Genomic DNA, 25,291 nt, shown 5'->3' with positions numbered 1-25,291 from the left:
CTTTTAAAAATGTAAAGGTTTTAAATAGCTACAAACAATAAAGTATTATTGTTATTATTATTATCACAAGACTTTGAGGAATGTATTTACCACAAATGTGCCCAGCAAGACCATTCCTCGCATAGCCAAGTGGCATTGCAGAATGATGGCGTACCGGTTCAGATTGGTATACAATCCTGGTGCAAAAAATCTTTTCACCAACTGTTTGTCCAGATTGTCACTCAAGACTGAGGCAACAAATGTGGAATGTGAAGAAGATTGCATTGTGGCATCATTGGAAGAGGCTGGTTTAGTCTGCATTTCAGATGAAGAATGGAAAGGGGTTATGTTGGAAGATGTAGTAATGCAAGAAGTGGTTGACATGTTGGGCAAAGGATGGATGCCCAAGGATCCTGGCGCAAATGTGAACTACTCTGAGAATGTATTCCCTGAATTGAATATGGAAGATGTGGTGCTGAGAAGGACAGATTTGTTGGTGATTCAGTTGAAAATGCAGACCAAGATTTTGGCTTTCGCTCATGATTGACATGTGGGCATGAGAGCCATGAAGAGGAGAATGAGGGAGATATTCTGGTGGCCGGGAATGAATCGTGGAGTGGAGCACTATGTGTGGTTTGAGCGGTGAGTTACAGGTCCCAGTTGACTTTTCCCAGTCCAGTTGAAGCCATACCTGTTCCGGATAAATGTTGGTTTAAGTTGGGTTTGGATATCATTGGACCTATGTATGTTTCGAATGAACAAAATAGGTATAGTTTGCTACTGGTGGAATATGGCACATGATCGCCGGAGGTGCAGTTCGTGAAGTCAGCCAACACAGAAGAAATGTTGGAGTTTTTGTAGTCTCTATCCATCAGAAAGGGTACGCCGGTTGAGCTAGGTATAGACAATGGGGTGCAATGTGCATCTAAAGAATTTCAGAGGTTCATGTCCCACTGGGGAATAAAGCACATCAAAACTTGTATTTAACATCCTTCAGTGATGGCTGTGTGGAACACTGCAACAGGGTCATCAAGGATAGCATTCAGTTATCTGCGGCTAATGGTCTGAATTGGGAGAAAGATCTTAAAGATATGCAGTGGGCATAAAATGCCAGTTCTAGTACCCCTACAATGTTGTACCTTTTGCTCTGTTGAAGGGTAGGATGGCTAAGACGAAACTAGTTAGACTTTTGGTGAATGATTTGAAAGTGTTCTGTGCCAAACTTGAGCTGGTGAAGGACAGTTGTGAGACGGCTCATGGGAAATATATAAGAAGGGAGGCTATGAAGGAGAGATGTCAAACTATTTTTTTGCCAAAACTTTCTTTATTTATTTTTCGAAAGTACATCTTCACAACATTATCAAATGTAGTCCCCATCACATAGTATTGGGCAGTTTCAGTTGCCACTGTTCTCGGGGCTTTCACCTTCACAATATTTAAGAAAGTGCTATACATTGTTGTGACTATAACCTAAGTATGTCTGCTCTCCCAAACCCCCTCCCCCCTCCCACAAACAAACAAGTGGTTCACAGGATAGACAGTCGGTGTATACAAGGCAAGTGTGGTATGGGAGTCAGGTCTAAAGGTGGCAATGATATAGTGAGACCCCAGGTTTGTCGACTCTTAGTGTTCCCCTGTGATGAGGTTCTTAAATTGAAATAAATGTAGAGCCCTTGTACATGAAGGGCATGCTATCATTGGCAGCACTGTGAAAGGTACGTCATCAGTAGCCCCCGGGTATATTCAAAATTCTTAAAGTTATCGGTGAAGATATCTGCCATACACTCCATCGTAAGGGCCTGCCTAAATCTAGTGTGCCACTGTGTTAGGGATGGGGCCTCCTTCCTTTTCCACGTGTGCTCTGTGGCCATCTTTGCCAACCCAAGGCAGAGCCACAGTATGGAGCGAACACCTACGATTTGGTATTTAAGGAAGTCGTCCCTAAACATCATAGAAAACTAATTTCAAAAGCAATCACATCACATCAGTTTGTACATATGAAATCAAGCGTGAAATTGCATTTTGTTAATGAAACTCTTTGAAACTCAAGACTCAAAAACTGTCCAGGAGCATGGTAACTCAATAGCCAACCAAGTGTTGTATTTAGATAAGAACTTTAATGCGCACACAGATAATAGCAGCAGATACAAACTTATACTGGTGCTTGGGTTACTTCACCTTGGCTACCACCATCTCTTTCCCCCAACTTCCGAGGTGTCCTTACTTTCATATCTCTACGCAGGTCACCCATTTGGGCAGAATGTCACTGTGCAGCATGAAGGCTAAGGTGCATATACCCTAGTCCAATATAAGATGTGCTCAGTGCGATGCAGTCCCATTTTTAACAGTCTCACCGCATGCAGACCCCCATGTCCTTTTCAGGCCCAGTGGGACACACATGCCTTGGATCTCTCATGCTTCTGGGTAGACTTGGTTGTGAAGACAGAGGGAATTAGAACAGTAGGTATGAACAGTGACATCAGTGGGGTGGTTGGTTGAGAGAACAGGAAAATGCGGTACGGAAGATGCTGAGCTGGAGATGTAATGGTTAATAAACAATTTAATCTATTAAGAAAATGTGTACAGTGCTTCTTTACATGGCGACAAGGAACTGTCTGTGCAGGGGACCGACATGAGCTACATCTCCAACCTTGGTCATTCCCAAGAGATAGAAGAAAAAGTATTCTCGCCATTTGGAAAGACATTTGGTGAAATATCACATTTACTTGAACTAATAGCAACATTCCTGTGGGGAAATTATTCATAATCTCACTGCCCCACGTTCAATATTAAGACTAATTTAATTTATTGAGTGCGATATTTGAAATTTTAAAGCCATTACCTGCCCTCATGCATTAACTTGACCACTTGGACTTTGTAATTCTCATTCAACTGATTGAAGGCCCCATGTATTTCTGCCTGTGTCCCTGTCTCGTGTTCAAGCAGCTTATAGTAGGTTCAGCACAAGCCTGGGTTGGTCAAAGCTACGTGTGCCGCGACGTCTGAGGTGCTCTACGCTCCTCAATGAGGAGCCGACCGGAGCTTTAGCATGGGCTAGTGCGTGCCTCTGCCTGAACTCATCCGGGTGGAGTTACTCTACATGACAAGGACCTTACGTGTAGGAATTGTCTTATAGCATAAGAAGAATTTCAATGTAATGTACTCACATGCTGGGAGTAATCTTATTATGCTCAATTCTCTTCTTTCATTGTCTGTTTCCTATCAAGGATCCTAATAGGAATAAACATTGGGAACAATGGACTAACACAAATAGAAAGAGGATTACATAAGAATTTGGGCAACTGTTGAATAGTATAAATAGAGATAGGACTACACAAGAGCTCCTTCACTGTTTATTATAGTAGATTGTTATTATAGTTTGTTATTTTTTTTTTTAGGGCGCTAGAGGGCGCACTGCAGCATGGCCGCACTGTCGTGAGGCTCCTGCAGCCCGGAGCTCTTATCCGTCTAAATTATCCTGTTGCCCATCACCGTTCCATGCCCTGACCCTGGCTATTGCACTGGCTGACCGCTGACCACACTCGGTCCCACTCCTGGGCTGATCGGAGGTTTCTGGCCGGAATTACGGGTCCCGGGAGTCTCACCGCTGGACGCCCTGGACGGAAGGCGATCTGCAGCTCGGCGTCACAGCCTACTCTAGCCCGCTGCTGCATGCGTGGGGTGGAGGCCTGGTCCCCTCCCCCCTCAGAGACTCTCTGCTGCTTCCCGCCTGGACGCGGCCGGCGACTGTGCGAGAGATTCGTGACCGGAGGAGCTGTGAGGCATTTTCGCTGCTGATATCACCCTTGACTGCGGCAGAGGGGCTACGCCGGGGGTGCCGGTCTGCCCCCTGGCTCAAGCGGCTGCCTTTACCCGGGAGGGAGTGGCGGGGCGTCCGCGCCTGCCTGTGCCCCCACCCGGGGTGCTTCCTCTCCCGCCCGGACACTATCAGGTACGGATGGTGGTGATCTGTGGTGGGGGCGACGGCGACTACTGGTAGGGATTGCTAGCCACGAAACCGGGAAATCGACTTTTGCACCGCATGGCGCCATTTTCGACACGGCGGTTTTACATGGCGGAGCTTACAGTGCTGGCTGCAGCAGCGAGGTGCTTCAGTGACTCTCATGCCGCCAGGCCTATTCGAATAGCTGGTTGATGGCTGCCTCCTACTGCATATCACATCCTGTACAACACCGGGTCAGTGCTGCCCTGATCACTGGGGGACGGTGTTGATGCAGGTGCCTGCGCATCACTCCTGTTGCAATTAGTGCACGGCGTTACGTCTCTGCTCCATGGGGGGCTGTGCTGGGCCGCTGTGGCGCATTCTTCGTCTGCTGTGAAGGTGGCTTCCCTCTGTCTCCTAGGAAGCGGTTGCGGGCTGTGTCTGGAGGTGGGAACTGTTGGCACTGCATGCATCTGTGGTCATACACCCCAATTTTGGCCCCTGGGGTGCTCCGTGCTCTTTGGAGTGTTCAACACTGACTGGCTACTGTTGATCTGTACCTGGGAGTTCCCTCGCCTTTCCCTACGCGTTGCGGCTGGAACCACTGTGTGCTGAGTGTGTTTAATCATGGGTAAACCGGACAATAAGCAGCCAAAGCTCTCATTTGACACTGCAGCTTCTAGGAGGGGCACCCGCTTGGTGCAGGAGGCGGGAAGCTCGCGATCCCCCCCTCCACCGGCCGCTGATGCTAGCCTGCAACCCAGCACTCCGGATTTCCAACAGATGATGCAGGAAATACGGCAGGGTTTCGCCACCATTGTGGATAAAGTGGACAAATTATCCTCGCGCATGGACGCTGTGGTGCAAAAACTTGATGTCCATGAGGAACGCCTGACTGCGGCGGAGCAACGCATCTCGGACCATGACGACACTGCGGCCGCTCATACCACTCAGTTGGCAAGGATGGACAATATCCTAAGAGTCATCGCCGCTAAGAATGAGGAGTTGGAGGTGAGAAGTCGGCGCAACAACATACGCGTGGTGGGCGTGCCGGAGACGACAAATGTGGGGAAGATGGAGACGTATGTGGAAAGACTACTGGCTGGTGCAATTGGAGCGGAAGCGTTCTCCACGCAATTTATTGTGGAGCGTGCACACCGATCCCTTGGGCCGCGGCCGGCCACAGGCACGGCACCGCGTCCTATCATTGCGCGCCTTCTGAACTATCGGGATCGGGATGCAGCTCTACGCGCGGCTCGAACTGCCCGCTCACTCTCCTTTGAGGGGGTCAATTTCACTATATATCCGTATTTCACTCCAATGGTACAGGAGCAGAGACGCAAGTTCCTGGCGGTCAAGAAAAAACTTAGAGAACTGCAAGTGGACTACGCTTTGTTGTACCCTGCGAAACTGAGGATGACTCATCAGGCGAAGCAGACTTTCTTCATGAATCCGCAACTGGCGGAGGACTTTGTGAAGCGCCTCCGGAGGGAACGGGCGGATGCTGGTCGGCAGGACGAGGGGAGACAGGATGGCCACCGCTCGGCGGGAGAGGAGGAGGACAGCTGAATAGGTTTATAGTGGCGGGTCGGCTGTGTTACACGCTTTGTACTGTCACTTGTGGAGATGCCATTGATGACTAGGAGTTTCTTCCCTTTTTTTTTTTTTTTTTCCCCGAGAATATACTGTTGAGTACAGATATGTGGTCACCGGGCTGATTCGTGAGTCTGCTGTTTAAGGTTGGCATGGGAGCGATGGTTGATGGTAATGTGTTGCTCCGGGCAACCACTCCCGCACTGCTCCTGAGACGGTCCTTCACCCTCCGGTTGGAGGGACGTCTTGGTGTGCGGGGGCGGTACAGTGCACCTCTGGTATGCACCCCATCGGGAGTACCCCACCATTATTGAGTTTCTTTGTACGACTGCTCTTTTGGATGGATGGTTGGATGAATGTTGTGAGGGGGGGGTGGAAGCGAGTCCTGACAGTTTGGGGTTGGTCAGGTGGGCGGGGGGAGGAGGGCCTGCGCAAACAGTTTATCTTGCACTGGTTGATTATGCTGGACGCACGTTGTGCCTGGGAGGGGTCACGTGCCCGTTGCACGATTGTTCTTTGTCTTGGGAAGAGGGGGGGTTGGTTCTGTGGAGGGAAGACAGTGAGGATGTACTAGTAGGGGGTCTGGTTGGGTGTCGGGAGGGGTGGGGACAGCTTTGGCAGGTTTGGGGTGCTGAAGTGGGTGGGGGGAGGATGGGGGTGAGGTTGTGGTTTCAGATGAACACGAGAATAAATAGATGTGTGCACGTCGGGGAGGGCTATGATTTCACGAAGTGGGCTGATGAAACGTAATAACTGCTGGTTGAAGAAGGCAATTCCCTACCTGATGGGTCGCTATTTTTACGGCAAGGAGGTGGGATATACTCACGGGCAGTTGAGGTATGCAATGAGTGAATCTAATGGCTGAACATGGGAAAATCTGCTGGATATCGTGGAATGTGCGAGGACTGAACAGGCCGCAGAAGTCTAGACAGATGCTATCGTTTCTCTCTAAGCATGGGGCGCATGTGGTCTTTCTGCAGGAGACGCATCTCCGGGGGAAAGCTGTAGATGCTGTGGCTCGGCAGTGGGCTGGAGTGCGGGTTGCGACGGACTATTCCTCTTACGCGCGTGGGGTGATGATATTGATCAAGAAAAATGTGCAATTTGAACTGCTACACAAAGAGGTGGATAGAGAAGGCAGGTATGTTATTCTGCAAGGGAAACTATATGGCACGCTACTGACCATGGTGAATGTATATGGTCCAAATGCGGATGACCCCGATTTCTATATTGCTCTGTGGAACAAGGTGTATGCTTTACCGCCGTCGGCTATTTTATGTGGGGGAGATTGGAATGTGACGTTGGATAATATGCTGGATAGAAAGGATGAGAGGTCGAATGTGCATAAGAGAGCTGCTGACGTGGTACGTGACGGGATGCAAGACTTTGGCTTGGTGGATGTGTGGAGGCTGAGACACCCGGGTGTGAGAGAAGGCACTTGCTACACGTCTGCACATGACACTTGGTCAAGATTAGATTATTGGCTGGTTACCCGTGATGTCAGTGGGTGGGTCAAGCGCGGCGCTCATCTACCCAGGACGCTATCGGACCATGCTCTGGTGCTCTTGGAGGTGGGCTGGCCATCGCACACTCCGGCACCGTTCTCATGGCGACTAACTCCAGGCATATTGCATGATCTGGTGCTGCGGGAGGAATTGCGAACTTGTATTGAGGACGTTTTTGATAGAAATGTGGGGTCGGTTGAAAGCATGGGCACGGTGTGGGAAGCGTTTAAGGTTACGATTCGAGGCGCTTGTATCGGTATGCAGTCTGGGGTGCTCAAGTCGCTGAGGAACTCGATGAGTAAATTGGAGGAGGAATTGACGGCATTAGAGAGGCTGCAGGAACGAGACTCTACTCATGAAAGGCTGGCTGAGATCAGGAGGAAAGTTACTGAATATAATGAGCTGGCTGATCTAGAGATTACCTACTTAACTAAACGCACCAGGGCGCGGTATTATGGCGAGGGAGGACGGGCGGGGCGAGGTCTAGCAGATAGGATTCGAGAGCCATGGGCGAAGCACTGCGGGGTTCAGGAGATACTACGGGAGGGTGGCAATGTAACAGATGCTGAGGGTATTCTAGACTGCTTTGCGCAATACTATGAACGGATGTACAGCCATGTGGACACGGCAGATGAAATGGACTTGGCTAAATACTTAGATGACGTAGCATTAGTTTGGCTGTCTAAAGGGCAACAAGACTTCTTGATGCACCATATCACGGAAGGGGAGCTCCGAGATGCGATTGCGGCTCTGCCTAATGGCAAGGCGGCAGGCACAGACGGTTTACCGTCAGAATTTTATAAGGAGTACGCGGATTTGTTGGTACCCCGACTGGCGACTGTGCTCGAGGACGCCATGGACCAGGGACAGCTGCCGGCCACTATGAGAGAGGCACTGCTGGTGGCCCTGCCGAAGCCGGGCAAACCCTCCAATCTGTGCGAGTCGTACAGACCATTGTCGCTAATAAACTCAGATATTAAAATCATTGCTAAAGTACTTGCGACACGGCTGCGGCTGGTGCTACCGATTATGGTGCTACCGGACCAGTCTGGTTTTGTTCCGCTACGGTCCACTGCTCACAATCTGAGGGCCTTGTTTGCGGTCCTGCACCTTCTCAAACCGGAGCTCTCTGCGGTAGCGGTTCTGTTGGATGCGGCTAAAGCTTTTGACTCGGTGGCTTGGCGATACATGCTAGCAGTGCTGCATCGTATGGGGGTGCCGTTTTTTTTTCACATCGCTGATTACTTTGTTATACACTAAACCGACGGCCAGGGTAAGGATCAATGGCCATGTGTCTTCATCGTTCTGTATTCAAAGAGGGACTCGGCAGGGGTGTCCTCTTTCACCCCTGCTCTTTGCTCTTATACTGGAACCGCTGGCCTGCATTTTATGCCAAAGATAAGCTGATGCAGTGCTGCGCTTCCCGCTTAGGTCTTTCGCAGTGTCTATGTATGCTGACGACATGGTACTGTACATTAGAGACCCAGCCGCACATTTGGAGAGAGTATTGAGGGAGCTTATAAGATTTGGGCACTATTCTGGTCTCTCAATAAATTGGAATAAATCCATACTCTTGCCACTTACTGATGCCACTAAGCCGTTTCCACTAGAATTCCCATTAGAATGGGCGACGGAACCGGTGCGCTATCTGGGAATCTGGGTCCACAGGGACTGTACCGAAGTATTGAGAGCCAATTACGGTGTGGCGATATCGAAGCTAGAAGACCAGGTTGAAAAGTGGAGGAGGTTACCGCTATCGTTTGCTGATCGGGTTTCCATCATCAAAATGGTGGTCCTACCTAAATTTTTGTATTACTTTGTCAATGTACCCATTCGCCTGACGTCACATTTTTTTACACAACTCCAATCGTTGCTCACCACGCTGGCCTGGGCTGGTAAGAAGGCTCGGGTGAGTTGGGATGTGTTGACGAAGCCATACGAGCTGGGGGGCTTTGCGGTACCGGATATGAAACTGTATTATCTATGCGCACAGGCGCACTTTGCTTCCTACTGGATATCGGCGCCACCATATACGCCACACGTTGCGTTAGAGGCTAGTGCAGTGACTCCACGACCACTGAAAGCCATGATAGCTAATCGGTACTCGGTGTTCGAGAGGGGGGAAGTGGATACAGTGCGGAGCACACGTCATGCTTGGCAAGAATTAGGCAAACGATCGAATAAATTACCGCTGTACGCCCCAGATATGCCACTTCTATATCACGACGATATCTCGGTATCCAATGAAATGGGTGCGTTGCAACTTCTCCAAGGTGCTGGCGTACAGAACATGGGGCACTTGTTCCCTGCTGCCACTTTTTTCCAGCTGCAGACTCTACTAGACACTACAAACAACCCAACTATGGCCACATTCCTCTATGTTAGGCTACGTGCGGCTCTACGAGACTTATACCCATCCTTCCCGGATGAACCCCCGGTCTTGAATGCATTACAGTTACTTTACACCTCAACGACGGGCGTGAAACTGATATCACGTTTGTACCGGGCTTCGCAAGAAGATGAAGGGGGGGGCGGCACATTGGCAAGAGCACGATGGGATGCAAGTTTACCTGAGCCCTTGTCGGACGAGGAATGGAGTGAATGCTGCACTGGGACGGGTGGCTTTACAGCTAATGGAAATTTTCGTCTGATACACTATAAAAACCTACAGCAATGGTATTACACCCCTGCATGACTGTTGAGATATGGGCTACGCACGCACTCCAGGTGTGTGAGATGCAATGAGGACGATGCTGATTTCATACATTTGGCGTGGGGCTGTACTAAGATATATGAGTTCTGGAATGCAGTAACGAGAGCGTTGTCTGAGATGACATCCACAGTGGTGCCTACGGAACCACGATTATGCTTGTTGGGGATAGCATCTGGATTGTCTGTTGGTTCTCGACGTTTGATAGTGCTGGCGTTGCAGGTGGCTAAGCGCAGAGTGGCTATGATGTGGGGAGGGAAGCGAGCACCATCTGTCGAATTTTGGTTACGGGACATGGCGTACTGCCGTGACCAGCTCACCTGTTACTATGAGGAACTGCCGGAAACCTCGAGGCCTAGGGATATCTGGGGACCATACACACTGTACATGTTATCGAGGGAAGCGGAGGAAGGTAGTCCGTAGATCACGATGGTTGTGAATGATGCACTCGGATGAATGTATTCAACATATAGATGGCCTCTCCGTGAAAAGGATAGTGATGGGGATTAAGACATGTTTAATGTATCATCAATGTCCGTTAAATGCTAGATCAGATGGTGATTTTGGTACCTCACCGGAGGCGCACTTGCACTTGAATCGAGCTGGAACTGGACCTGAAACCTGCTCTGTTAGTTGGGGGGTTGTTTATGGTTAAGTACTGTTAAGTTTACTATGGACAAGGACTGATTATGGTGTACGTTGGAATACCTGCGAGACTCAGCTTCTGCGAATCTGTTTTTCTTTACTACTCTTAATGCTTTCTTATATGGAGGAGCTGATATGTCTTTTGTATGCGTGCATTATGAAAGCACTTAGCGGCTGGCCCAGGATTCGGTTGTAGGCCTAAAGCTGTGTTCTCGTACTTTGCCCAATAAAAGTCTTTAATCATCAAAAAAAAAAAAAAAAAAAAATAAATAAAGTTTGTTATTTTAACTTATTAATTTAATTCTTATTTTAAGAATGTTATTTTAAGTTTTCTTGCAGGGAGTATGGGTGATCCAAGCATGGCGTTCCCCCCACCATCTTTACCAACTCCTGGTGCTCCTCCGGTGCCTTGGAAGCAATGGAAAAAATGTTTTTAACTTATGTTTTAGCAATTGTGGTGATAAATATGGTTCAGTTAGAAGAATGGGCATTCTTCTGCATCGCTTAGGAATAGAGAGTAGGATGTGGTATGAGGACTTACCCAGAAATATCCTTAGGTATGAGCGATGGGCAACCAAACAGTGTGTTATGAGATGTCTTTGCAAATATTAAACTTGCATTTTACTCCAAAAACTAATGCTGTCCTTGAGCATCATAATTTGTTTCTAGGACACAAAGGTTGGATGAGGACATTGCATCCTATGTATCTGCATAGAGGGGGTTAGCTCCCTCATGTTGGTTTGAACAATTGACGGATTCATTGATAAAAGATAAGATTGTTAGGAGCATAAACAGTAAAAGAGTAAAAGAGACGCTGTTAACAAGGGACCCCACCTCAGAGAAGCCATTCAAAGAGCCAAAGGCATGCAACATACAGCAATGTGGTTAAAAGAAATGGATAATACCTCCAATAGTAAGGGAGATATGGTAAATGAAGTGGAAGGTATTGTCAACAATAAGTAAGAAAGGATGACAACAACTGAGCTTGTAGTGTACAAGAAGGGCAGGAGTGCAAAACAAAGAAATAACACTCTTAGGGAAATAAAATTTTACCGTTGTGGAGGTCCATTGCATATTGCTTCTAGCACGATGTGCACAGCCAGGAATGTATTATGTAGAAATTGTGGGAGGAGAGGACACTTTGTCAAAGTTTGCAAAACAAAAAGTACTTATAAAAAGATACAGGAAGTCGGACAAGAAATTATTGATGTCTGTAAAGGCATATAAGAAGTAATTTTGACAGCAGAGGAGGAGATTGTTATGTTATGTTATGTTATTGGCTTTTTGTATAGCGCGTGAATCACCCAGGGGCATCTCAGTGCTTATACCTGTGGGGGAACTTCTGGAGGGGAGAAAGGAGACTCATAGGCAAAAAAGAGGCTTTAGAACAGAAAGGATTGTAGCAGTAACATAACATGTTAGTGAGGAAAACACAGTTATCTCAGTAAAAGATAAAGTAAAATTGGAAAGTACAGATAAATTGGAAAAACACAGTGTGACATAACGATTAATGACAAAGCTGCAAGAATATTAGTAGACTTGGAAAGTTAATATACACTATTGTCAAAGAAAACATATGAGAAGAATTGGTAAAGGAATAATTACCCGCCATGGAATTAGGCTGATATTAAGTCTAGGATACAAACAACAATTAGGAATGACGTGGATGGAAATTAAGTTTAGTTCAAGATCAAAGCTGTGAATGGGCTGGTGTATATTACCAATTATGGATCAGACTTACTGGGATGATGACATCAGAAATATTTGAATATTATCTTAAATCCCAATGCTGAAGAACCAGTAATGGTAACAGAAAGAGCGAGAGTTAAGGAAGTAACAGGTAGTCATAAAAGAATATGATGTTTAGATATCCTCAAGTATTTACAGATGAACTAGGCTTGTTGAAAGGACTTTCTCACAAAGTTATACTAAAGAAAGGTGCTAAACCAGTAGTGCACAAAGTAAGGAATTATCGGAACATAATGAGGGAACCACTACGTCAAGAGTTGGATACATTATTACATCCAAAAATAATTGATCCTAGTGAGGCACCCAAATGGTTGGCACCAGTGGTAGTGGCACCGAAGGAGGGAGGCAAGATTCAAACCCGTATTGGGGTCTGTGGGTGGAAAGACAACCATTTCCGAATATATAAGAAATGTTAGCAACTATGGGGGGCGGTCTGATGCTTAGTGTGCTAGATGTGTCTGCTGCATATCACCAAGTGAATTTACATGAAGAATCTAGACATTTAACATAATTTTGGATGCCTCTGGAAGCTTTCAAATACACGAGAATGGCATTTAGGCAAGCCTCAGCCTCTGCTGTATTTCAGAGAATAATTAAAAACATCTTTGGTGACACGAAACAAGTGCTATGCATTCAAGATGATATACTTATATCGGGGGAAAGTGAAGCTGAACATTACAGCATATTTTGAGAGGTAAAGGAGTGGCTGAAAAAGCATGTTCTGACAGCAGGGCCGGACTAGAAACACAAACCAGCACTGGCAATTGTCAGACCGGCAGCGTGGGGAGGAGGGTGTCGTGGAAAACACTGCAGCTGCTTTTGTTAGAAGGGGCTCATAAAACCGCCCCTGGTAACAAAAATAGACCTAAGGGATCCAAAACCCGGCCAAACCCTGGCATCCCACCGGGGAAACACCCGGTGCCAGCTACTGCCAGTCCGGCCCTGTCTGACAATAAAGAGAGAAAAGTGTCAATTAGGAAGGTAACAAGTAACATATTTGGGACATGAAATAACTGCTAAAAGCATCAAACCATGGAAAAGTATAGTAGTGGCAGTTGAAAAGGCACCAATACTATCGCTTAATTTTTGCCTTCTATTCTTCCAGGGACCTTGTTCTACTACCGTCTAAGGCATTCCCCTGGAGTACCCTGACACTATCTTTCCAGAACCTGCAGACTTCCCTCCATGGACCCAGGGACCTTCGTTTCTCGTAAAATGTAAATGTAACTGCTTGTCCTTTTATATTTGTATCCAACCCCCCCTAGTCTGATGTTTGCTACTGCTGATTCCTGTAAAGCACTCTGATACCCTCACAGGTCAAGTTTGCGCTCTATAAAAACTCTAAATAAATAAACTAAATATCCAACAAGGATGGATTGAAATCATTTCTTGGTCTTGCTGAGTACTGCTCAAAGTATGTGAAGAACTTTGCTGAGATAGAGCCTTTGAGAGTGATTATGAAACAAAGTACAATGTTTGGAATGAATATTATGATCCGTCTTTTGAAATGGTAAAAAGAATTATGATACAGGCATTCATGTGAGGGCACTTTGCTGTTTTGAGAAAAACGTACATTGCCACTAATAGTGTGGGAGTTGCAGCAGTTTTGCAGCAGTTTTGATGCAAGGTGTGGATGGAGAAGAACATATGATTGGTTTTGCGTCAAGGAGGTTACGAGGAGCAGAGACTACATATTCTGTCATTGAAGAAGAGGCCTAGCTTCTTGTTGGGGAATCAACCACTCAGACTTTATGTGTGGGGTTTACGTTTTAGAGTCAGGACTGATCATAAACCTACATATTTGTTAAAGGCTGAAAAAGGATTGGAATGTAATGTTCCTCCACGAAGATGTCAGTGCTAGAGTACAATTATCATGAGAAATATGTAAAGGGAAATTAGAATGACCTTGCAGATAGTTTATTGAGAATGCTAGAAGATGGCTGGGAATCATTGAACCAGTGTGTGGTGAAGTTGAGGGTGGCAGAGGTGGAGAAATGGCACTGAGTAATGAGTGGGATGTGGCTAGGGAGAAAAATTCCTTGATGATATTTGTGGAATTTAAGGTGGTGCAAGGATGGGGCGACAAGGATGTTCTGAGCAAAGAGTTCAGCAAGTTTTTCAAAGTGAAACATGAATTGAGCATTACTGAAGGAAAACTGATTAGAAGGAATCAGATTGTTCCTCCTGGTGTGGTCCATAAATGTATTATTACCAATGCACATGAGGGGCATCAAGGATGCAATATGACAAAGAGAAAAGTGAGGCAGTCATTCTGGTGACCTGGCATGGATTTTGATATTTAGGAATTGTACGAAATTGCCACGTGTGGGCTAATAGTGATAAGTCTAGAATTGCCTCCACTGGAGTGTACTAACTTTCCAGAGCGACCATGGGAAAGATTAGCTATTGATTTCCTCTGTCCCATTGCAAGACATGTGTTGGTACTGACTGATTACCATATGAAGTGGTTTATAGTGAAAGTGATGAACAGGTAAACACTGCAAATGTGATTGAATTTCTAAAAGAGGTTTTTGTAGAAGGAGTTCCAAAGACCATAGTTTCCGACAATGGAGTGCAGTTTACTTCTAAGGAGATTACTGATTATCTTTCAAAATTGCGAATTATTCATGAGAAAGCGGTCCTGCTTAGACTACAAGCCAATGGGATGGAAGAGAGAGTGAATCATTTCATGTTGGAAAACATACAGCTCTCATTAGCTAATAGACTTACTTGGAAGAAAGAGTTAAGAATGATGATATGGGCACAAAGGACATCTCCCCATTCAGTAACAGGATAAGCACTGTTTGTATCCTTGAAAGGAAGGGAACAGGGAAGAAAGGAATGTCCTGTATGGTTTGGTGGGACAAAGAATTTTTAGGTTGATCATGAGGAAGCGAGGAAGGGATTCAGTGGAGCGTAGATGAAAGCAAAGGAGTACTATAACCAAAAGCGGAATGTGGTGAAACTCTGTGTAGAGAGTGGAGATTGGGCGGTTGCAAAAAAGAGAGGAATAGTTAGGAAGGGCAACAGCAAATATGGTCACATAAAGTCAAAGAGATTAAGTGTAATGTCGTTGTTTTAAGTAATGGAAATTCTTGAAGTTGGGGTAATGTGGTAAAATCAACAAACCACAAGAGGTTGATATGAAGAAAGTAAAGACACTATAATATTGTGAAGAATGCTGGCAGAGAATTGTCTATACCATGAGCATTGTGATCTAAGATGTTTTGTGGTAAATATGTTTCTGTATCACAGTTTAAATGCATTTGTACTTATGTTGTGTTTATTTTGTTTGTGGGTATAATAAGGTGGAGATGGTGTTGAGTTGGGTGTGATAACACAGGGGATCAGAACTGTAGGTATGAATACTTACATCACTATGGAATGTTGGCAGGTTGGTTGGGAGAACTGGAGAAGGTGGTATGAAAGATGCTGAGCTGTAGATGTAATGGTTCATAAACAATATGATTCAGAAAGAAACATTGTACAACAGTTCCTACAATTAGCAGCAGAGGCAGCCTTTGCTTCAGGAAGGCTGTAGTAGGATGTGGCAATGGGTGCTGCTGTCTGTAGTTCCTCCGAATTGGAAGGCACTGGATGGAAACGGGGGTGATCAGTAGATGTTGACCCACTTCAGGGCACTTGGTGATGGACAGCAATTGAGTCACAACACAGGCAGGGTCAAAGTAGCATAATGGCAGTTGGTGGATGCACTTCTCAGATGTGATGGTGGCAACCACCAGAAGCACACTGCTGGTGTTGGTGGTGATGACCGCCATGGGCAGAGTTATTAATCCTCTTGAAAATGTTCACTGCAGACACAGCTCCAGTCATCAATGGTGATGTCCATATGACGCCAACTCTAGATGCGATAGGTCTTTGCACAAGAGGAAAGCCAGCTGCTGATCTGAGATTCCCACTCGGAGCTGCACTCCTGGAAAGCTGGCTCTGAGGGCTCTCCACAGTCAACCTCGACTTGATACAGCCCCAGGAAATTGGTCTTGCTGCTTCTGGCCCTGGACAATCAGATCTTCTGCAAGGTCCAGGCAATTTAGTTCAGAGTCAAAACTGCTTTCAGAGGACCATGGGGCACGTGGGGTTACTCTGCCCAAATGTGGTTGTTGAGGCCTTTTACTCCTGATGTCCCGAGGCCCGACCTCCAATGGATCCAACTCAACTGGGTTAAGTAGCCCTTCTGTACTTGACTCTCAGTGGTAGCTGCAGTTGAGCAGTCAAGACTCCCTTGGGGGGGATGTAGATTCGGATGAGTGAACACAACTCATATATCAAAATGCAAACCGTGTGAACAATAAACCAATATCCAGCCAAATACTTGCTTTTATATGAAAAAGTAGTACTTTATTTCTAACTCTACACATGCAAAGAGATGCGACATTCAATGCAACAACGCAATCCCCCTTGAGTTTGGGGCTCTAGCAGTTGTCAGGTGGTTCTCTGTCCCACCCTCCTCTGTGGAACATGTTCTGGGTTATTCCTCATTCACATGTGGCCACATGAAGGAATTCAAACCGTTGGGCCTTACTCAAGTGTTCTCCTTTTTGGCCTTTCAGGAACTTGGTCAAAAGTGCCCATGGTGCCGCATCACCATTAGCAGCCAGTTAACCTGAGGCCCAAATGGCTCAGTTTACGTCTTACCCACTCTCGCAGCACTAAAGGATTCTACAATGCAGTGGGTGCATTCAAACATGCACTAATGGGTCTTGCTCAGTTCGGAGTGGTCGGGTTGCTTGCAGCCCACGTGGCAGCACTTGGTGGCACTGATTTTCTTCTCCTGAGCGACGCTACCAGAGGTCTCCCAGAAGTCGGAGCAAGGCTCTGCTCATGAAGACATGGTAAGTTGACTTTGCTCAACAGGTGGCAAGGAATCCTTTCCTAAGATACCGACTGGAGCCAGCAATGGTACAATGCCATTCACAGCGTCTCTGGCAGTCCACAGTGGTTAGTCATTGGCAGTTCCTTCACAGTATGAGTCCAACCATCGAATTGCAGTATCAGTCTATCCTTCGAGCGGTGGCCTGACTCCTTTGACAGTGTTGGTAACAGCAGCCACTGCTGGCATACGGGGTTGCCACAGTACGGTAACATGGGCGCAGGCTCTGCCAGCCTCAGCGCCCTGATCCAGACCATCACAAGTCTTGGCCCTCTTTGAAATGGTACTTTACCGGTAGCCCCCTCTGGCATGCGGGGTCAGTGCAGCACAGTGGTATGGGTGTAACAAGGCCCGCACAGCAAGAACACACAGCTCAGCTCAATCTACAATGGCCCTCTACTTTCACACAGGGGGGTCACCGTGAACAAGCATGTGCGAGGGTGATAGTTGAATAATCACAACTCGCACAGGGTGTCCTCATGGTAGGGCTCCCCAATGGTCCTTGCTCACTCCAACACCCTCCTCTTCTTCATAGGGCATGCAAGTAGGTGCTGGTGCTCCAGGGCAGGAGGTCTTTGTTTCCCTGGATGATATTCCTACACAAAGGCAGGGAAACTGGTAGGCCTTGTCCCCTGGTCCTGGTCAAAGGAAAAAGTCTTGAAGAGCTCGTCCTTTTCACGCAGCCTGTCTAGCTGCTTGGCAGATGACAATTTTTTGGGTACTCCACCTGGTCTTCTTAAAGTCCTTTTCCAGACACCACACATAATTTGTGTCTGAGTCTCTGAAGATTTATGTTAGGGTTCTGCTTCTTCTGAAGTAAATGTACATGTACATCCGTATTTGTAAATCGCAAACTAATCACCCTTTCGGGTCTCAAGGCTCTGGGGGCCGTTGTGGAAATTAAGTGAGCGATTGCCAAGAGTCACATGTTGATGAGCTGAGCTGCCACCGGAGCCGGGAATCGAACCGTGAACCCTGTGCTCCGAAGTCAGTTGCCTTGGGCACTTCTCTTTTTCATCTTCCTTTATGAAAGATGTCTGTTGCAGCAGGCACGACTCCGAAGCTGATTACCCACAGCAAACTTCATGGAGGGGACCAGAGATCATACCTGAATGTCAGCCACAGTGATATGTGCATTACAAAAGGTTGATCCGATCCCCCCAGTGTTATTATTTATCAGCTTCGTCTCCCTCCCTGAATTGTACCCAATACCCTTTCGTTTGATCTATTACTGTTTAAAAGAACAGCCCTTTGAAATGCAATTATTTAACACTTTTATTTGCATAATTAATTAAAACCATTGCAATACAAATATCCCGCCAGTACAATAAAGTCCATCAAATACAGCAATAAGACATCTACAATATATCAGTTCCCCATTTTTAGTTAAAACATTCATTAATAAAACAGTTCACAATTCTGCAGCTAGATTGTCCATTCTTAAAATCGCATTAGACCAAGACTCGCTAAGTCAGAACTAATCAAAACCACCAGTTATTTTAACTTGACATTCCTGACCATTCGACTGAAGCCGAGATGCAGAGATAAAAAAAGGGGAGGTGGTGTGTGGCTGCTAGAACTATATGGAGTAGGTCTGTACGTAATAGAAGAAAGTGCTAGCGCTCATCACTGATAAAGGAGCCAGTTTAAAGTGCATTAATGAGTCAGCAGCAAAGCATTTAATTTCAGATCCATATGTTATCCAACTCTTATTATTGATGTCGCAATTAGTGATCACAATATCAACGTGCAAATGAACCTAGGTTTTGTAAAGCCCTTACAGATCACTCCTTTAGTTAGTGCCAGAAGAGCCCTAATAGCTGAGCCACACCCTACTCACTGAGTCTCTGCTTTTTTTAGGTTCTACGGCAGATACCTTATTTTCCACTGTCCTAAGAAATGTTCCCAATGCACAGTTCCATCTTGGGTATGTAGTATTTAAGTACCCAATAGCATCCTCTCAGCAGGTTCTTATCCCTCTCTTGATGAAGTTTTTACTTGGGATTTTCTGTTGCTCATTCAAGGTAGCTTTGCAGAGGCATAGGACATAAATAATAGCCTCAGGTGTTTGGCCAGGATCACTGAAATAATATCGACTACCAAAATATCGACTACCCAAAATATCGACGAGAAAATATCTACAACCAAAATATCGAGTTTGTATGTACAAACAGGTAAGTACAAAAATATCGAGTACAAAATATCGTTAACAAAAATATCGTTGTAAAAAATATCGACTTTAATAAAAACAATGTTTAATTACATTAATATAAAAAATTAATTACTAAAATATAATTAACAATACTTAAAATAACTTTTAATAATTAAATAATTAATGAAAGTAAAAAAATAATATTTTTTTAATCATATTTCTTAAAACATATATATATATATAGTAACAACATTTAATTAAATAATAGCCAATATTATTAACGTACAAATACAAAAGAGTAAAAATTACTATTCCCACTGCAAAGAGTGCAACAGTGGATATATGACGTTACAACGCAACTTTTACAACGCACTACCATTACAACGTAAGTATTGGTAAGTATATAATAATTTTTTTTAATTTAAATTATTTCAAATTATTTAAATATAATTTAATTTAATTTAATTTCATTAAATTAAATTAATGTAAATTTAATTTTACTTTATTTTTACACTGTACCCCTGTACCCCTGTACCCCAAAACTGACCCTGAACCTTAAAAAAAACCTTTACCCAAAAACCCAAAACTGACCCTGAACCCTAAAAATACCCCTTTACCCAAAAACTAAAAACTGACCCTGAACCCTAAAAATACCCCTTTACCCAAAAACTAAAAACTGACCCTGAACCCTAAAAATACCCCTTTACCCAAAAACCCCAAACTGACCCTGAACCCTGAAAATAACCCTTTACCCAAAAACTAAAAACTGACCCTGAACCCTAAAAATACCCCTTTACCCAAAAACTAAAAACTGACCCTGAACCCTTAAAATACCCCTTTACCCAAAAACTAAAAGCTGACCCTGAACCCTAAAAATACCCCTTTACCCAAAAACTAAAAACTGACCCTGAACCCTTAAAATACCCCTTTACCCAAAAACTAAAAACTGACCCTGAACCCTAAAAATACCCCTTTACCCAAAAACTAAAAACTGACCCTGAACCCACAAAATACCCCTTTACCCAAAAACTAAAAACTGACCCTGAACCCTAAAAATACCCCTTTACCCAAAAACTAAAAACTGACCCTGAACCCTAAAAATACCCCTTTACCCAAAAACTAAAAACTGACCCTGAACCCTAAAAATACCCCTTTACCCAAAAACTAAAAACTGACCCTGAACCCTAAAAATACCCCTTTAATTTAACATAATTAGCAATTAATCAATTAAATTAAATTAATTACCAATTACATTTTAATTAATTGACAAATATTATTTAATTACCAATTAATTAAATATTACTACCAATTAATACATTTACATATTTAATAAATAATAATTAAATTACTTCCCACCCTATTCCCCTATAAACCCACAACCCGCTACAGGAAATACATTATTTTAATTTACATAATTAGCAATTAATCAATTAAATTACATTAATTACCAATTAAATTTGAAATAATTAACATATAATATTTAATTACCAATTAATTAATTATTACTACCAATTAATAAATTTACATATTTATTTAATTATAAGTAAATTACTTCCCACCCTATTCCCCTATAAACCCACAACCCGCTACAGGATAAAATTACACAATAATTTTAAAAAAATCATTAATTAAAAATAATTATAACATAAAATGACACTTTTCACACATATTATAACATAAAAACACTATAAATAATTACATATTATATAAAAAACGATATTTTTTACTTTCGATATTATTTACAGTCGATATTACTTCACTTACCTTAAAAACGATATTTTGGCTGTCGATATTCTGTCCTGTCGATATTTTCTCCAAACGATATTTAAAACTCGATATTCTGTCCAAACGATATTTTGGAGTCGATATTATGTCTGTGCACCGTTTGGCCACAAAGCCTGCAGAGGTCCCTGCTATCCTTTCTTCTCCAAGGTGTTTTGATATAGGCAGTACCCCAGTCAGTAAAAAAATGCTCCGTAGTGTACTTGCTATAAGGTAATGCTAAATACCGTTGGGGGGAACCGTAGTGTAATTCCTGAGTGCTAGCCATCCATGGGTCTCCTTGCCAGTGACTGCTTGTCTTCCAAAAGAGACATTACTTTGGTGTTTAGTTCTATTAATCTGTTCAGCTTGCTGTGGCTCAGGTTTGCAGCCCAAATCGAGGAGAGACCAAGGGTAGTGACAGACTTTTATTGAAAGGCTATTCTAGGTGAGCGTCCATCCCCTGCATTTCCAGCCAGAGGTGGTGGGCCAAGGAGCCTCTTTAGCTTTGGCAGCAGTTCACAAAAGCCCTCTGCCTGCCCAAGGTTTTTCTTATTTGTGCAGGAGACGTACACACCGGCAGGTGGAAAATAGACTTAACGATTTTTGAGACTCTGTTTCCCAGTCCTGTGCTGTCCTGGCCCGTCAGAGCCTCACTGACATAGAGCAATGTAGGGAGAACATAAGCTTGTGCCACCTGCATTTTGAAATTTAAAGGGAGTCTCTTCTTTCTCACACCATAATGTCCCCATCCAGCTCACAGGAATGCAGCAATACTTAAATCTGTCTGGGGAGCGGAGGGTTCCTCTCCTCCTCATGTCTTCACCAGGCAGGCATGGACTTCCCACATTGGAACCCTGGGTCCTCCATACAATGTACCATTGCAAGTTCACTCACTCAGTTTCACAGCAAACTTTCAGTCCAGCCCTGTCCCTTACATGCACCCATGCATCCAGCACACAAACTCAGTCTGCGTAAACTGTTCAGCACTGAAGCTTTTCTATATTTAACAAGGGTGTGCTCTTTACAAACACATACACAGCCAGCACACACACTCACTATGTGCCCGCTGCACAACACTTCACCCTTCATATTGGACTCCACACAAGCACACCTGCACTCAGCACATGCACTGCACAGCACTACATCTCTCATGTAATGTATTCCTCTTGGCAAACATGTGCCCAGTACAAGTTCTTATCACACATGCACTGCACAGTACTGCTTAATCCTTGTATTGTAACATTCCTAGGCAAACATACAACTAATGCAGTCACTAGGTTCGTGCTGTGCAGCACTCCACAATTTACCTGATGTAGGACAAGGATGAGTTAAGCACATCGTAGTGGATCTTTTAAAAGGTGACTGAGCCTGTAGGGCTCACTCCAGAGACATAAGTTAAAAAGGTCCTGTTCCCCACTATTTATCACTACACTATATGCTGCCACCACTGTGCTCGTGCTGCTTACCTGCTGATGAAGGTGGTAGCGTTCAACCAGTGAGAGAGTAGCACTTTGGGTGCCCTTCCTAGGCCAACAAGACAGCAATCCATAAGACAGGTCTATGTCATGGCCCACATGCATGATCTGTGTTCACCTTTAACAAAAAAGCAGCATTTGGGATCCAGACAACAGTAAAGTTAGGCACTTAGTACAGGGGTACATGTCTTTATCATGCAGAGGACATTTTCGTCCTAACAGTTAGGGATACGGATATTCAGCAACCCAGAACTCCTGGTGCTGTCCCCTCCGCTTTGGGGAGCTGACTGCCAGACACACACCAGCTTTGATTGCACAGCAGTCCTCAGAACACTCCCTTCCTTGGTCAATGAGAACTTAGAATGCGAACAACAGTGGTTCAATTGCTCCCACTTGTATACAATCAAAGAAGGCAGAAGATATGCACTTTCAGAGCCGGTTTAAAGTGGTTCTTCTTTTAAGTGTGCTTTTCAGACTACTCCCCGAGCAAAGCAGTTGTGTGGAATGATGCATATCACAGCAGGGTAGCCTCCATTGCGCTGCACTCACAACAGAGGCACAAACAATTGTGATCTTTCTGTACTTGGCTATTATAACAGCTGCACTGAAAAGTGAAAGGCAAGAGACAAAAAACTGGCCTCACCTAAAGGGGGCACTTTCACCTTAATAACCAAAGAATGCAGTTTCACCCTTCACCCCAGCATCTACCAAATAGAAGTGTTATATTAAGACTAATCAGCAGCGCCTCTCGGTAAAAGGCCTAATTGACTTTCTATAGGAATCTTGTCTCCTCTGTTTCCACTGCACTGTCATGTTTCCTCCCTCCCTCTTCAGGAATGTCAGCAATACACTTTCAATGTTTGGGAAAACAACCTAACCCCCATATTGTGTACACAGGAGCAGCATAGGGGCATCCAAAATGGAATCCACAGACCTTCAATACTCTTGTTCACTCATACAAGCAATGCATGAATGTACTTGGGATGGGCGGATGTATAAATGAGGAGGCAGCTGTTTTTTCTCAATGATGCTTTATTTAAGTTCCAGTTATTAAAGTAAACAGTGCTGAGGATAATTCTCCTGATTGACATCTATAAGAATGGGATGGCGTGTGATCACGAATCTTCTTCTCTTTTCTTCTTTTTTTCTAGTGGTACTGGCCCGCAGTCTCAGGAAAAGAGAATGGCAGCAGTAAGTATGGTGAGGTAGGTATATCTACTCGTCCCTTCACCGTGATACCATGTGTACAAAGAAAGCGAAAGTGCTGGAAGTCTGTTTGTTGTACCATGGCATTTAATGATGTGGGATCATGTTAGCGGGAAGCAGAGGAAAGGTAAAATGGTGCCAACAGGACCAAGATTTCAGGCTTCTAACCGGAGCTTCAACGCCTGCAGAAGTGAATGTGGAGAATTAATGGTCGAAAGAGGTCTTCTGTTCATCATGTACCAGGATGGAGAGACGTTCAAGGTTGAGAACTATAGTCCAAGTTTCAATGCAATGGGAAACTGGAGGGATGTTGTAGCTACTCTCTCCTGTGATGAGTTGGTGGGTTTCTGGTAGTGTGAAAGGAGATAAAGACGTTTCTGAATCTCCTGTTACTTTTAAATAGTTGCTCACACAGTTAGAAAGCAGCAGATTCCTTTAGACTTTGAAATGTACAGACCTCTCTGCTTGCCTTATTCTTGTAAGTATGAGGATTTGTGCTAAACACTTAGGGGCATATCTACAAGGAGATTTTGCTGGTTGGTGCTTTGTCATTTAAAAAAAGCAGGGTTGTGCCATATGTCAAGTCAAGTCAAAAAAATTTATTTCGGCAATTTCTGCCATAAAAGTGCAGTAATATGACATTTATAAACTCATTATCATAAAATCACAGAATGAAAACTTAAAGAAAAAAATTATAAAAGAGAACAACACTAACAGTTTGTGTGTATTAACTTAATGACCCCAAAGGTCAAAGAGGTAGCAATAAGAAGAGGGTCCCGCCCCCACAGGTAAATAACCCCTAAAGTGCATTGAGCATAGACAAATATCTCATTTGAGGGCAACATTAGTGACATATTACACAACATCAACCTATGGCACATACTATTTAAAAATATAAATAAACGGAAGTAAAGGTTAAAAATAAATAGGCTTCAATTAATATCATTTAAAATCAGGGAAATTGAACTTTAAGTAGAAAAACGACAACTAAAATCACTACTCTAACTAATCACAAGACATCTTCGTTTACACCACATTGCAAATAAGAATTTAGCAATTGCAACGACAAAAAACAGATGGGTATCATGTTTTAGTATCCTATAGACCTCTCTATAGTTTTTAATACCCAGATTGCTGCAAAGTTGAAGAACCCATTTAGATCTAGCAGCACTATATGCGGAGCAAAAAAAGATCACATGGATTTCTGTTTATTCCGCAACCTTCCACCCGGGACATAGCAATTTATTTGCACCCACCCAATTGTTTTTAAATGCATAGAGGGGGAGCGTCCCGTGCCTAAATTGGAGAAACTGCTTCTTGGCTGGAAGAGGTTGAATAATATCTAATGCAGGCTCCAAGCTATAGTGCTGCTTAATGTCCAGAAACCTGGAGGTAAGACTAGATGAGTCCATTGTCTGGAATATACTTGCCAGTCTATGTTCTTTCAAGGCAGATGTTAAGGATTGTTTAGATATAGTAGGGCAGGACTCTTCAGGTGCAGCCCACAGATCATTTCTCCCTATTTTGTAAAATGCGTCCCGAATAAAAGACAACCAGGGAATCTTCCCCGCCCCCCGAATGGACAATACTGATTTTAGTTCCTCTCTATAATTTTCCAACTCTGGGGTGCTCCATATCCGTCGCCAATAAAGGAGCGGGCGAAAAGCTATCAAATCAGC

This window comes from Lissotriton helveticus, chromosome 3_1, assembly GCF_964261635.1.
Source record: "Lissotriton helveticus chromosome 3_1, aLisHel1.1, whole genome shotgun sequence".
In the NCBI taxonomy this organism is placed as follows: Eukaryota; Metazoa; Chordata; class Amphibia; order Caudata; family Salamandridae; genus Lissotriton; species Lissotriton helveticus.
The sequence above is the reverse complement of the archived record's forward strand: the minus strand, read 5'-3'. Positions refer to the sequence as shown.